Raw genomic sequence first — 14,725 nt, 5'->3', positions numbered from 1 at the left:
AATCGTACAAAAGTAAACATACCAGTGCGTTAGGGGACATCTCCTATTACCCTCTGTCACAATTTCGCCGCTCCTCGCCGCATTAAAAGTGGTTAAAAACCGTTTTAAAAAGTTTGTTTATAAACAAACAAGATGGCCACCAAAACAGGAAGTAGGTTGATGTACAGTATGTCCACACATAGAAAATACATCCATACACAAGCAGGCTGTATACACCCTTCCTTTTGAATCTCAAGAGATCATTTGTGTGTTTCTTTCCCCCTGCAGCTATCTTCCACTGAAGTGTCAGGCTGTTTCTTCCTGCAGAGTGCAGACAGCTCTACCTGTATGTAATTCCTCAGTATGTGAAAGCCCAGCCAGCTCAGAGGAGGATTTATCCAGCTTGTAAAAGTTAATAGAGCAGAGAGAAGCTGCACTAATCTAAATAACACACAGCAGTGTGCAGAGAGTGGCCAGGAGGGGGGAGATGCATCACAGAACCACAACACTGAAGAACTTGGCAGCCTTCCAGACACAGGCTGACAAGTCTGACAAGAGAGAGATAAGTTGATTTATTACAGAGATGGTGATAGTAAAACGTGCTGCAGTAAGCCAGAACACATTAGAATAGCTTTTGGAACTTGTAGGATGATAAAAAACAGGATGCAATTTTTGTTACGGAGTCTCTTTAACTTCTGTATATTGCGCTCCACATTGTGTTCCAGCTCTCCATTACTTTCTCCTTCCAGTTAATCATGAGTTGGTTGGTACCTCCCCCTTTCTTTTCTTAACTTTGACTCCATAGCCCTGTTTCACATTAACTATCAATACCTATAAAAGCACCAATTCTTTTGAGCTACATTACAAGAGACATAGGCCAGGCACTCCTCCACTGCTTTTATTGCACAAGTGAAAAAATCATTGCAATGGGACGATACATGAAGCAATGTGCAAAAAGTTGTATGCATCAGTGAAGAGGTGGGTGTCGGGGAAAACAGATGAGCGTAACAGCTGTTTTGCACCAAAGTGGTGCTTGGTCATGTGCTTGGTTTAGCCCAATTGCAATTTAGATGGCAAACTGTGAAAGTGTCAAGATGAACAGAAAATCTATAGTGTAAGAAGTGTTGTTAACTTGTAAAATACTTTATTTTTTTTATTTTTATCCTGATGGAATATTTGCAATTTAGAAAATTGTTAGAGGTAAAGTTCTATAAGGTGCGCTAACTGGGGTGGGGGTAGATTCTCAAAAGATAAAAGTTAAATTATCGGCCAGCAGGCACAGAGGTGTTTGGGCTTTTGTGTTTGGAGTCACTTCAGACTGTCTCCAAACATCGGAACCAGATTTGAGGGCAATAGACAGCAGTCTAGGGTTGCAACGGTATGAAAATCCACGGTATGATAACCGTCAAAAAAAATACCACGGTATGACGGTATCACGGTATACGGTATTACACAATTCTCATTTCAATTAACCTGAGCCTGCATGATCTGTGGCTGGCAATGCAGGTTCTATTTAAAATGAACTTATCTGCCGTGGTGGTAGTCAGGTCACAGGTGACATGGGGAGAGATCAGACACATTAGACTTTGATTATGGTAGGATTAGATTGTGAGCTCCTCTGAGGGCAATCAGTGACATAACTATAAACGTTATAAAATCTTTACTGAAGCACTATAAAATAAATACCTCATAAACTTAATAGGTCAGAGAGAGGAAAGTGAGAGAGAAGGAAGGGAAATACACAGCAGTCTGTGAGAGAAGGCAGGTAGGGACAGTAATGCTGGGTACACACGTTGCGATTTCCCGCTCAATCCTGGTTGATCGATTTCCGACATGTTTGATCGGGTCTCGATTGATACAGCTGTCGATTTGCTCATGTTAAGTATGCAAAACTGATAGCTGTATCAATCGAAACCCGATCGAACATGCCGGAAACAATCGATCGACCAGGATCGGTCCCGCCGATCGAGCGGGAAATCGCAACATGTGTACCCAGCATAAGAGATAGCAGAGAGAGATGCAAGAAAGTGGAAGAGTGTCTGGAAATAGAGGAGGTAGAGGAAAAAGAGAGGGGGGGAGTAAGGCAGATAGAGAAATGTAGGAGGGACAGATGCTGAAAAATGTGTGAGAGTCAGATTCCACAGGTGGTCCAGTTCAGCAGGGCAGGGGTTAAAGCACTGGGAAGGGGGATACAAGAAGGAAGGAAGGGTGAGAGGAGCATATGGGTTGTAAAAAAGCAAAGCAGGACAACAAAAGGGCAGCCAGACACAGAAACTTAGCTTGCTTATCTACAGTGAATATAGTGCAGACCTTCCACTGTGCTTCAGGGCTCGTTTCCACTATTGCGGTGCAGAATCGCCTGGATTCCACCGCTGTTGAAATTCCATGAAATAGCATGCGGATGCGAATTTTTGCGCGTTTTTTGTCGCGAATTCGCATAGGTGAGGGTATATGCGAAATTAACCATGTCACTGCCTGCTTGAATTACATTGGTACCTATGCGAATTCGCATGAAAATTCGCATACCATAGCCGCATGCGAATTTCCTATTAAATACATTAGCGGCGATTCGCATGCATTCCACTCGCAGGCGAATTCGTTGGCTCTTTTGTGCGATTTTTTTACCACTGAAAAAAACGCACCTCAACAACGCTACAGTGGAAACAGGCCCATCCACTTGCATTACATGTGCGAATCTGCATGCGTTGGACGCATGCAGATTCGCGATAGTGGAAACGAGCCCTCAGCGTCTCTGGTTCTGTCGCTGGAACACGCAGAAGAAACAGCTCATCTCTCCCCACCTCCTGTGCAGCTCTGTCAGCTTAGTCTCTGCAGCTGATAAACTCTCCGCTGCTGGCTTTCATGCTGGTGTCTGCCTGGCACGCACTTTCAAACATGCTGGGCGGGAATGAGAGGGGCGGCGCTCATCCTTAGAGCAGGAAGCTCTGCAGGGCTGTAATGTGAGCTCCGTGTATCTGGCCGGGAGCTTTCTGCTTGTGCGTTCCAGCCGCGGCCAGGAGCACTCTGCATATGCGCTCCAGCCGCGGCATGACGTCCTGTCCTGTGCGTCACCATCCGGCACCAGTCAGCAAGCTTTGGGAGCTTGCTTTTCTAATGGAGGGAGACAGAGAGCTGGGCAATAGCGGCGCGGTGGCGGGCGGAAGGCGGGGACAGCATCAAAAAAACGGTATTTCAATAATCTGCATACCATGATTACCATGCAATGTGAAACCGCGGTATATTGCGATACCGGTATATCGCGACAACCCTAGACAGCACCTCTGGATTTGTAGGAATATGTAGAATGTAGTAATACTGTATAATGCTGATTAAACACCAAGCCCAGTTATATATATATATATATATATATATATATATATATATATATATATATATATATATATATATATATATATATATATATATATATATATATATATATATATATATATATATATATATATATATATATATATATCTATCTATCTATCTATCTATCTATCTATCTATCTATCTATCTCTCTATCTCTATCTATCAAATTTATTTAGTTTGAGCTAAATGTTTGTTAATGTGGAATTGTTTCTACAGCTGACAATACACAGTAAAATAAACATATGGCTCTAAAATAAACCCTTCTAATGTACTGTAATCCAGATTAAAATTGTGTATAAATGTCTGGTTGCATAATGAAACTGCTGCACTTCACACTAGAGAAACTCCACACTAGGCTTTATTCTTACAGCAGATAAGCACTTTATTATGAGTTTTAGAAAGGGATCAATAAATGAGAGACTTTCTAACATTAACTGATAGTACATCACATGGATCTACATAAAATAAAAGTTATAACCTTAAAAGACCCGGACAAAGTCTACAAAAAAAGTGGGCAGATACTTGTGATTTCAAAATATCAGACGGTTGCATTACAAGCAGGGCTGTGGAGTCGGTACAAAAATCCACCGACTCATCAAGTTAGGATTCCTCCGACTCTAATTTGCATATTACAATCTTGTTGGTTGAGATTATGTAACATGAAGTGCATCTCTTATCTGCCAACGCTTAGGAATGTTAAGACAACTGAAGTGAGAGGGATATCGAGGCTGCTATATTTAGTCCCTTTTAAACAATACCACTTACCGGTACCTGGATATCAGGCTGATCTTCTGTATCTAATATTTTGCCATAGACTAAAACTAGTCCTTGGTAAGAGTACTTGTAAAAGTTAGACAGGAACAAAGAACATCTATCAGGCCCTAGGCAATGTAACTGTGGGTACATGTAAGTTATGTGCAGGTACTCTGCAGGGGAATGAGGGGATTCTTCCTTTGTTACACATTCTTCAGGTACAATCTGAACCAGGTTTATGGGTGATAGACCACACCTCTGTGTTCAATGTACACAACATTCTCAGTGGATTCCCTGCAGCTATGTAGGGAGGGCATATGTGTAGTACTACTATGTAACAAAGTAAACCTGAGACAGATGAAATTAAAGTTTTATACATACCTGGGGCTTCCTCCAGCCCCCTTCAGGCGAATCAGTCCCTCGCTGTCCTCCTCCGCCACATGGATCTTCTGCTATGGGTCCAGGTACTTGAGCCAATCGGGCGTAGTGTGCATGCACACACTCCGCCGCCGGAAGCGGCACATGGCCGGACTGCGCTGATTGGCTTAATTACCGTGACTCGTAGCTGAAGATCCAGGTGGCGGAGGAGGACAGCGAGGGACTGATTAGCCTGAAGGGGGCTTGAGGAAGCCCCAGGTATGTATAAAACTTCTTTTCTTCCGTCTCAGATACTCTTTAATTCATAGTCCTCAAACCAAACTTTAGGCTGCTTTCGCATTGGGACGTTACAGGTGCACGTTAGAGCAGCCTGTAACGCAGCCCAACTCACAGTAGCGAAAAATCCATGGGCTGTTCACAGTGCCCACGTTGCGTTACAGTGTAACACTGCACGTTCAATGAAAGTGCAGCATGCTGTGCGTTATACGTGTTTTTAGCCGCATTAGACTGTTTGCACATGCTTGGTAATGGTTTTTTTGTTTTGTTTTTTTCAGTGCAGGAGAGGAGGGGAGAGTCCGCTATTGTGCCTAGCCACATGGCTAATATTCACTGCACTGTGCTGACGTAACGTGTTTCTTCCTGGAGCGGCCGCTTTGTGCGACGATTGGCTGGCGGGACCACGTGATGCGGAGTGTTCCGATCACGTGGTCTCCAGTCTTTTGACGCATGCTCAGTTTTCGTTCTCAGTATCGAATGAACACTGCGCACCAAGAGACACATAACGCATCTCTATGTAGCGTCCAACTTTAGCACCACCATGCGTTGCGTTAGGGGAACGTTATGTGACCTTAACGCCCACAGCAACGCAACGTTCCTGTATGAAAGAGCCCTTAAAGAGGAACTTCAGCCCAAACAAACAGTCATTTAGTAACATTAGTTATGTTAATTAAAATAGCTATCTAATATAATCTCTTACCCACCCTGTTTTTAAAAGAACAGGTAAATGTTTTTAATCTCATGAGGGGAGCCATCTTTTTGGTTGAAAGGAGGTGACAGGGAGCATGAGACACAGTTCCAACTGTCCTGTGTCCTGATCACCCTTCCCAGTTGATAGGCAACGAGAACATCAGAAATCCCATCATGCTTTGCACAGCATCATCAGGGGAAAAATGCCCAGGCAGTGTTCTTTGATGGGTGGAGGGTAGCTAAAAATGCAGCTAAAAATGATACTTTGGTAAGAAAAACAAAGTTCTGATGCTGTGAAACTGTTAAAGAAACACCAAGCCTTTTCAGTTCTGCTGAGTAGATTTTTAGTCTGGAGGTTCACTTTAACATTAAATTATTTGATTTCATGAGCAAAGGGAGGGCATACATTTGCATAAACCGGCATCAGTGCAGAATTGTTTCCATCTCATTGACCATTTCTATTAAAGACACAGCTACACATCTTGCTTTATTCTTACAGCATAATGTTGTTTAGTATATAAGATTCCTGTGTACACATCATATATACAGTCACAATCAGATATGTATATCTGACTTTAAAAATGCGACTCCAGGTACCCATAAATTGCTCTGACTCTACAGCCCTGATTACAAGAGGTACATCTCAGTGTTATCGCAAACACAAATTATCCAAGTTCTTCAGTTATACAATCTTCATGTGAGCTTGAATGTATACGGGCTCTGTCACATTGTTGCAGCGTAGTAAAGCACAGCATTTTGTGTTAGCCGGTTGACGTGAGGTTTTACAGTGGCAGTGAAGCATACTTTCTTTGCACTGTATGCTTCACTTTGTAATCACACTGCACATCTAATCTGTTGTGTTTGTGCTGGAAAGACAACATGCGCAGTGAGATAGAACCCTAAACAAAATAACTGTTGATTGATCCTATATTCTTGAGACTTTGCATTTGTAAACATGTATAAATCTCTGCATTTTTTTTTTTTTTTTTTTTTAGTTTTTATTTAACACATGCACGCTTGCTTACTTGACCCAAAACCAACTGTAACATATTGACCTGTTCAGATACCCCCTAAAACCTACCCAAGGGTACACTGATGACTTGTAGCTGACTGGAGATGGAACTGCTTTTACAGGGCTCTTGCCACACACCAAAGTAGTTTTCATGAATGTCCCTTTAACTTTATAGATTACCTAAGAAACTAACAAAATGTCTCTAAGGAATAGCTTAGCATGACTGTTACAAATTGACTGCATTTTAGTATTTTCCATACAGAACCTGGTCCTTTCCAGTCTTTCGACTTTCCACTGTTTTCAGTGTATACGCTATTCAAATAACCCTTGTCCTAAAGTGACATCAAAGCTGCTGGCATACACATTGATCTTTTGAAGTTGATACCAGCTGTTTTGCTACCACTGAGAAGGGAAATTAATGTTGAGCTTTCATGCTGTTTGCTAGCCCAATAATAATTATTCTCTTTGTTACAGCAGCCTCGAAAGCTGAAGTATAGGTAGCAAACTATTCATAACTAAAGGTCAGTACATAAAAACACTTAAAGGTTTGTTGTGCCAGAAAATCAACATATACTGCAGGAAGTGAAATGTAGGAGACTTGGAGGGTAAGATGGAAGATAGTTCAATAAACCATTGGGATACCAAACACTGCATTATGTAAGGTTGGCAACTCATGGGAAGGTTGTTTTAAATGGTACTTTTAAGTGGCTTCTATGCAGCTCATTCAGTTTGTCATTGATTGTCAGAAACCAAAGGAATACCTTGTGGTCATGTTGTTATGATTATAAAAAAAAAAAAAAAAAAAAGCTGTCCACTAAGAAAATACCCGCTTTTAGGCCTGAGACCCACTAGAGTGCTTTCCGCTGCCTTGAAAACCTGCTGCGTGCGCGCGCATCCTGAGTGACTGGTGGCGTTCTAAAAAAAAACAAAAAAAAAACTAGAGCCTGTTTTTAAACATGCTTGGGTCTACTAGTTCCCTATAAACTAAACAAGCCTCACCCACATTTTTCACAGTGCCTTGGCATTTTCAGACAGTAGAAAGGGCTTACAGAAGCTCAGTCTGGGCAGAAGGAGGGGGGAGGTGTTACTAGCCATTGATTTCAGAGGCAGAGGGGAAGAGGGAGGAGGAGAGGGGACTGGATTTACACAGAGGCAAGCTGACAGCATCTCCTGATAGCTGAAAGCAGCCTGTGACAAACAGAACATGGCTTCCCTCATTGTATCACAGGAAGAAATAATCTTATTCTGTTGAAGCTGTTTGCAGATAGATATGCTGTGTAAACTATTTAAACTTTAGGTAACATATGTAGACAAGTTACTTTGTTATAGTTAGTTTTTCATCTCTGATCCGCTTTAATGTGATTGCAAGCGCAGGAGTGATTCCCAGTGGGCCTCAGTGTTGATCTCATCTGGTACTCCAGACAGTCGTTTAGTTAAGAAAACTTCAAGAAGTTCATGTACCATTATCTCGTTATGTAAAACTGCTCTTCATACATACAGAAGACTGCTACTGCACATGCTTTATAACGATTATAATGCTCTATATCTAAAGCATGAACCTATTTCTCATCTAAAATAATCTAAATCTTCGTGATTGGTAGTATAGAGGTCCCAAGTATCGCTCTTAACAGGTTAACTGTGGAATTCTCCTTTGTAGATGCAAGCACATTTATTTTAGACTAGGTATTAAATGGGAATGACTTTTGTAATTTAGAACTAATACTTCTGGAACTATATGTTAAAACGTAAGAATCCATTGTATAGTTGTGCTTTTTACAGCTGTACACCAATCAGTCTATTTTAGTAGTAAAGTGTCAGCTGTTGCCACAGCGACGCATCCCTGTAATGCCTGGAATACACGGGTCGATCGAATCGACCCCAGCCGCGTCCCCGCTCGTCCGGATCGATTACCGCTCGTCCCCGCCAGCGCTCCTTATCAGCCGCTCGATTCCCTGCCATTGTCCGCCGGCGGTAGTCGAGCAGTTTGATCGAACCAGCTGAATATTATCAGCTGGCCGGATCAGCTGCTCGATACACGGTACAGAAACGTACCGTGTATCCCCAGCATATTAGGGAGTAGACTGGGCAGAAAGCTTCTACTTGCCCCTACTTTATAGCTTAAAATGCTTTCTTTTTTTTTTTTTTATCTTGCAATAAGTATATCTTCTGCACCCATTCCTGCATCCTCTGGCTACTTTGAATCGCAAGTGTTTGCATATTTTGATTGTCCAGTTTGTTGGGAAGTTTGTGCAGTGTTGCTGATACTTCCCTCAGTGATATAGTATACGCTTGAACTTTCAGACACATGCTATTCTTTCATGTTGCAAAGTATATGAGGAGTCTTTAAAGCGGTTCCGAGATGAAAAACTAACTATAACAAGTGACTTGTCTATATATCTTATCTAAAGTTTAGATAGTTTACACCGCAAATCTGGCTGCATACAGCTTTAACAGTTTATGATGATTTATTCCTGTGATACAATGAGAGCGGCCATGTTCTGTTTGTCATCATTACACAGGTAATCTGCAACTGCATCTCCATCCCTCAGCCTGTGAAAAATTCATTCCCACCTCCCTTCTGCCTCTGAAATCTCTGGCTAGTAACCTCCTTGGAGAAGTTGTGGGTGAGGCTTGTGTAGTTTATTGGGAGTTAGAGTAATAAAACAAAAAAAAAGTGTTTGGCTTGTGGAATGCCCTATAAACTATATGGAAGGAACACAATTATGTGGCTTTCTTTCTGTATTCGTTGCCTTGTGGCATCAATAAAAGAAGAGTTCCTGTGGAGTGCCGGAGTCCGTGCTTTTCTTTCAGTTTATGTAATGAATAAAAGTTCATCTTGGATCCACTTTAAAGCAAACCTGAACTGAAAAAAAATGCTCCTCAATCTCTCTCTCCAACCTCCTGTTTGTCCACTGTGATCAATGGAATTTTCCATCCTTCGTTTTAAAAATGGCAATGACCCTGTGACAGCTTCCGGTTTAGCACTCCGTTAACCAGGAATATAGCTTCTGCTGTAGGGCAACATGGACGTCAACTTGCACATCAGTTGTCGTTTCAGTTATAACTGACAGCAACTGATATAGTGATAAAGGGTCCTAAGGCTTTCAGCTCCAGAGAGAAGTCTGAGTAGATCTATGTAACCAAGCAAGAGAACCAGAGAGCACAGCTTACAATCCATAAGGGCTCTTTTCCACTATGAAATGCAATCGCGATTGCGATCGCGATTACAATCGCGATCGCAATCGCGTTTCAATTTCCACCATGCGATTGCGATTGAGCTACTATACTCATTATAGTCCAGCTCAATCGCATACAAAACGCAGCAGAACGACGATTGCGCTTTGACCAAAATCGCATCGCAATCGGATCGCACTCATGGAAATTGCTGCTGCAGTTTCCATTAGTTTAATGTACCTTGCGATTTGCAGTCAGAAGCAAATCGCAAATCGCAGGCTAGTGGAAAAAGGCCCTAAGGGCCCTTTTCCACCAGCGCGTTTGCGCTGGCTGAATCGCAAAACCGCAAACCGCTAGCGATTTTACAATCGCTACGGTTTGCTTTTTAACATAGGAATCGCGGTAGGTCATTTCCACTACCGCGATTCGCTTTTGTCGGGAACGCGAACGCGCGGCGGAGCGATAATTGCCGCGATTTTGCTATGCAGTGCATAGCATAGCAAAATCGCGGCCACAAACGTCGGGGGAATCGCCGGTTTTGCGATTCAGCAATCGCTAGCGTTCAGCGTGAACGCTAGCGATTGCAGGTGGAAAAGGGCCCAAAAGGAATAGAGATCAGACCCTCACTGTGCTTATCTAGAGATATAGGACAATTGTGTGACCAAAACGAGAGGATGTCACAATGCACCAGCGGGTCAAGGATATAAATATGTAATCTTTATTATATGCTCATAATGGTGAAAGGACATCACAAACTATCAAAAACAACAAGGGGAAACAATTAAAAAAGGGGCAGGCTGCTCAACCGTACAGGTGCATGGAGCCAGTGTAAAATGGGGGGGGGGGGATTGTATATAAAAACCAAAGGGTGTCCACAGCAGGTGTATATATGCCTGTAAGTGTGTATATAATGGAAGTCATAAATAAAATATATTTATATACGTAAGATGTACATTTTGTTCCAGATTAAAATGCACATTAAAAGACTTATTCCTATGTCACAGTTTCTTCGAGTAGGTCATACAAATCTGTCCATCTCCTCATGGGGAAGTCTCAGGGTTTTGTTTATTTTTAAAATCACTTGCTGAACATAATTTTCTCAGTCCAACTGCCCAAACGATGTGCTAATGAATAGGGAGGTTGGCCGTCATCTTTGTATAGATGCCTTGCAGGAAGCGCTTTTGTAACGCATGAAAATTCTCAATCGCCCACGAGTAGATGGACTAGTTTGACTATTTTGAACTAGTCCAGTCAGATTATTTCAGATTCTTCCTATTGTAAGTGGCAGAAACATTTTATAATGCGTTTTACTTTGGGAGAAATGTATGTCGTATGTTTACATGCATTTTAAATTTTACTGTGTTTTGTGGTGTCTTGTTCTCTACTTTGGTTTATGCTTGAGGAAGTCATTAACTTTGGGGACCACACGTACAAATGGTGTACTTCATTCTTTATATTTATTGAACATTTTCATGCTTGAAATCCTCTCTACTTTAGTTGGCAGGCTGTGAAAACGTTGTTGGAAAAAAAATCCTTCAGTGACAGGAAAGGATTATCCTTGAGTAAAAATAGACCAGTACAAGGTTACATAACATGTTGTACACATTAAATGATTTTGTTCTGGAAGATGAGGCTTGATGCTTTATATCTGCAAGAAACACGTTAATGACAGGGAACATGAGGGAGGGGAAACACGTGGCTGCACTGGCTGGAATGAGAGCTGTTGTGGAGACTGATGGCCTTTTCATTAGGTTATAAATTGTTGTATTCCGAGGTACACAGATTGTAGCTACATGCAGTTAGGTTCATGACTATTTGGACAAAGGCCATGTTTTCTAATCTTGGTTCTGTACATAACCACAATGAATCTTACATGAAACCACTCAGATACAGTTTAAGTGCAGAAAAAAAATAGCAGAAAAATGTGTAGCAACCAGCCCTTTCACACAAAAATTCACAATATGCAATCGCAAATTTCAAATGCATTTGCTTTTCAATTTTTGCGATTTGCACTGTTGACCTCAATCGAAATGCAGCAGAACTACGATTTACCTTTTTTTAGTATGAACGCATTACCACAATTTCAATTGTAACTTTACTATACTTGTTTGGAAAATCGCAAGCCTTTTCAAAAAGAGATGGAAAACATTGGTGGTTTGTGTTTTTTTTTTTTTTTTTTTTTGTGTGTAATTTCCCCTTCATTTTCGGGCATAGTAGAAATGGGCCCAATTTTATCCATAGACACTAAACAAGCATGCAGATGAGGTGCTCTGACTGAAGTCTGACTGGATTAGCCACATGCTTGTTTCATGTGTGTGATTCAGACATTACTGCACCCAAAGAGATCTGCAGGACTGCCTGGCAATGTGCATTGTTTAAAAGGAAATAAATATGGCAGCCTCCTATATCCCCCCTCAGTTCAGGTGTACATTAAAGTCTGTACCATACCATGTGGATTGTCTCCCTACTTGCTTTGGTCTACTGCCGGTTGTTAGATAGGGCTTCTAGGCCCTTTTTTAAGTTGCAGTGTTGGGTAAACCTACAGATGGGTACTGATTGATAGATTACTATCATCCAGGACTGTGGTACAAAAATCATCTGAGTCCATCTCAGACTCCTCAACCTCTGACTCCAGGTATGCAAAAATCGCTCCGACTCCACAGTCCTGTTACCGTCTGGGGGAAAAAAAAGTGTGTGTGTGTGTGTGTAGATAGATAGATAGATAGATAGATAGATAGATAGATAGATAGATAGATAGATAGATAGATAGATAGATAGATAGATAGATAGATAGATAGATAGATAGAGATATATATATATAGATAGATAGATAGAGATATATATATATAGATAGATAGATAGATAGATAGAGATATAGATAGATAGATAGAGAGATAGAGAGAGATAGAGAGAGATAGAGAGAGATAGAGAGAGATAGAGAGAGATAGATAGAGATAGATAGAGATAGATAGAGATAGATAGAGATAGATAGAGATAGATAGAGATAGATAGAGATAGATAGAGATAGATAGAGATAGATAGAGATAGATAGAGATAGATAGAGATAGATAGATAGAGATAGATAGAGATAGATAGAGATAGATAGATAGAGATAGATAGAGATAGATAGAGATAGATAGAGATAGATAGAGATAGATAGAGATAGATAGAGATAGATAGATAGATAGATATATACTTTGTTTTTTTTTTTTTTGTAGTACATGGGGAAATATTAAGGGAAGTATCAGAGGGTACTGTAATCAGAAGCATTAGAAATAATAGCCCCAATATGGGGGACATAATGGAGGCACAATAGCTTGGGGAAACGAATGCTGCAGAATAAGTCAATGAGTAGTAGCTCATAGAAGATCATTGCATTATTTCAACTCTCTTAAGTAGCCCAGTCTTGTCAAAATGCACGCCAGTGGACCACAGTGTGAGCAGAGTCTAGCTTGCTGCATTCCATAGTCATTGTGCATGTTTTTGCATTCAGTGTTCTGGTGTGAACACAAAGATGAACCTTTCCAATAAACACTTGCGGTTTTGCAATTTCTAAGGGCTCGTTTCCACTATTGCGGTGCGGAATCGCCTGGATTCCACCGCTGATGAAATCGCATGCAGATGCGATTCCGCGTGCGTTTTTTGCCGCGAATTTGCATAGGTGAGGGTATATGCGATTTTAACCATGTCACTGCCTGTGTGAATTTACATTGGTACCTGTGCGAATTCGCAGCAAAAAACGCATGGGGAAAACGCATGCGATTTCCCTATTAAATACATTGTGTGCGATTCGCCTGCATTCCACATGCAGGCGAATTCTGCAGGGTGTTCCGTGCAGATTTTCTCTGCACAATAAAACGCTCCCGCAGACGCATAAGTGGAAACAGGCCCATTCACTTATATTGTCTATGCGCATACGCAAGACGCATGCGGATTCGCGATAGTGGAAACGGGGCCTCAGTGTGGTATAGGTACTCTGCGTTCTGTGAACCTGAATAGAGGTGTGTATGTGTAAAAACCACTGTTTCTTTGAATGTCCCTGCACAGCTGCATTGTAAGATCTTTTCAGATTCATATTTTAAGCAGGTATTTCAATGTTGTGAAGCTTCCCTCCCCCATTTCAAGCTGCAAACAATTAACATACAATTTGACTGCAAGGTGAAATTATTTAGATCTTGACAATCTCTGGTCATGAAGGCTGCATTTCAAATTATACAGTAGGGGGGGCAGCGAGACAAATATTACAATACGGAATTTTGGGATGGTTAAGGCTTTGTAGGTTCAGACAAATGACTCGAGATACAGAAAAAGTATATGCAGACAATCTTGCAGATTTTCCAGATAAGCAAAGCAGCGCATTCATTTTTATAAATGGTGTACAGGAACCCTCCCTGACATAGGCTAGCAACAAGTCTGTACAGCCTTGATCTTGTATTGTCGCATGAGTGATTGAGTCCTAATCCCTCGCATGTGTGTATAAAGGCCCATACACACGTCTGATTTTTCGGAACGACTAGTCGTTTGAACGTCCTGTCATTCAGACGTCCGCCAGGCGGATCGCTCAAACTCAGTCTTATCACGCGAACGACAGTCTGTACACACGCCTGATTTAGCGGGCGGACGGCTGAACGATGGGACGTTCAAACGACCAGTCGTTCCGAAAAATCAGACGTGTGTATGGGCCTTTAGGCTTTAGAGGTGGCCTGATTAACATGCATAACTATATCCAAGGACAATATAAAAGTTTAGCAAATGCACTTTATATCCTTTTGTGCAAAGAACAGTAGAACTTGAACCGTGCATGGAGGAAAGGAGTACTCACCATCTGTTTAGAATGGGGTTCTATACAGTAACATATACAGTAACAGTGGCTAAGATGTGAAATCTCATAAAGTGTGTGTGTGTGTGTGTGTGTGTGTGTGTGTGTGTGTGTGTGTGTGTGTGTGCGCGCGCGCGCGCACACACTTATTTGACCCCTCACTGATTTTGTAAGTTTGTCCAATGACAAAGAAATGAAAAGTCTCAGAACAGTATCATTTCAATGGTAGGTTTATTTTAACAGTGGCAGATAGCACATCAAAAGGAAAATC

At 41.5% G+C, this 14,725-nt stretch overlaps 1 protein-coding gene across 1 annotated transcript in view; it reads left to right on the top strand.

The window, feature by feature from the left end:
- Nucleotides 1-14,725, top strand: part of HIPK1 (homeodomain interacting protein kinase 1) — a 139,853-nt gene that overhangs the window by 33,102 nt on the left and 92,026 nt on the right.

Source organism: Hyperolius riggenbachi, chromosome 2, assembly GCF_040937935.1.
Source record: "Hyperolius riggenbachi isolate aHypRig1 chromosome 2, aHypRig1.pri, whole genome shotgun sequence".
In the NCBI taxonomy this organism is placed as follows: domain Eukaryota; kingdom Metazoa; phylum Chordata; class Amphibia; order Anura; family Hyperoliidae; genus Hyperolius; species Hyperolius riggenbachi.
Note: the sequence above shows the minus strand (reverse complement) of the source record. Positions and strands in the feature narration are given on the sequence as shown.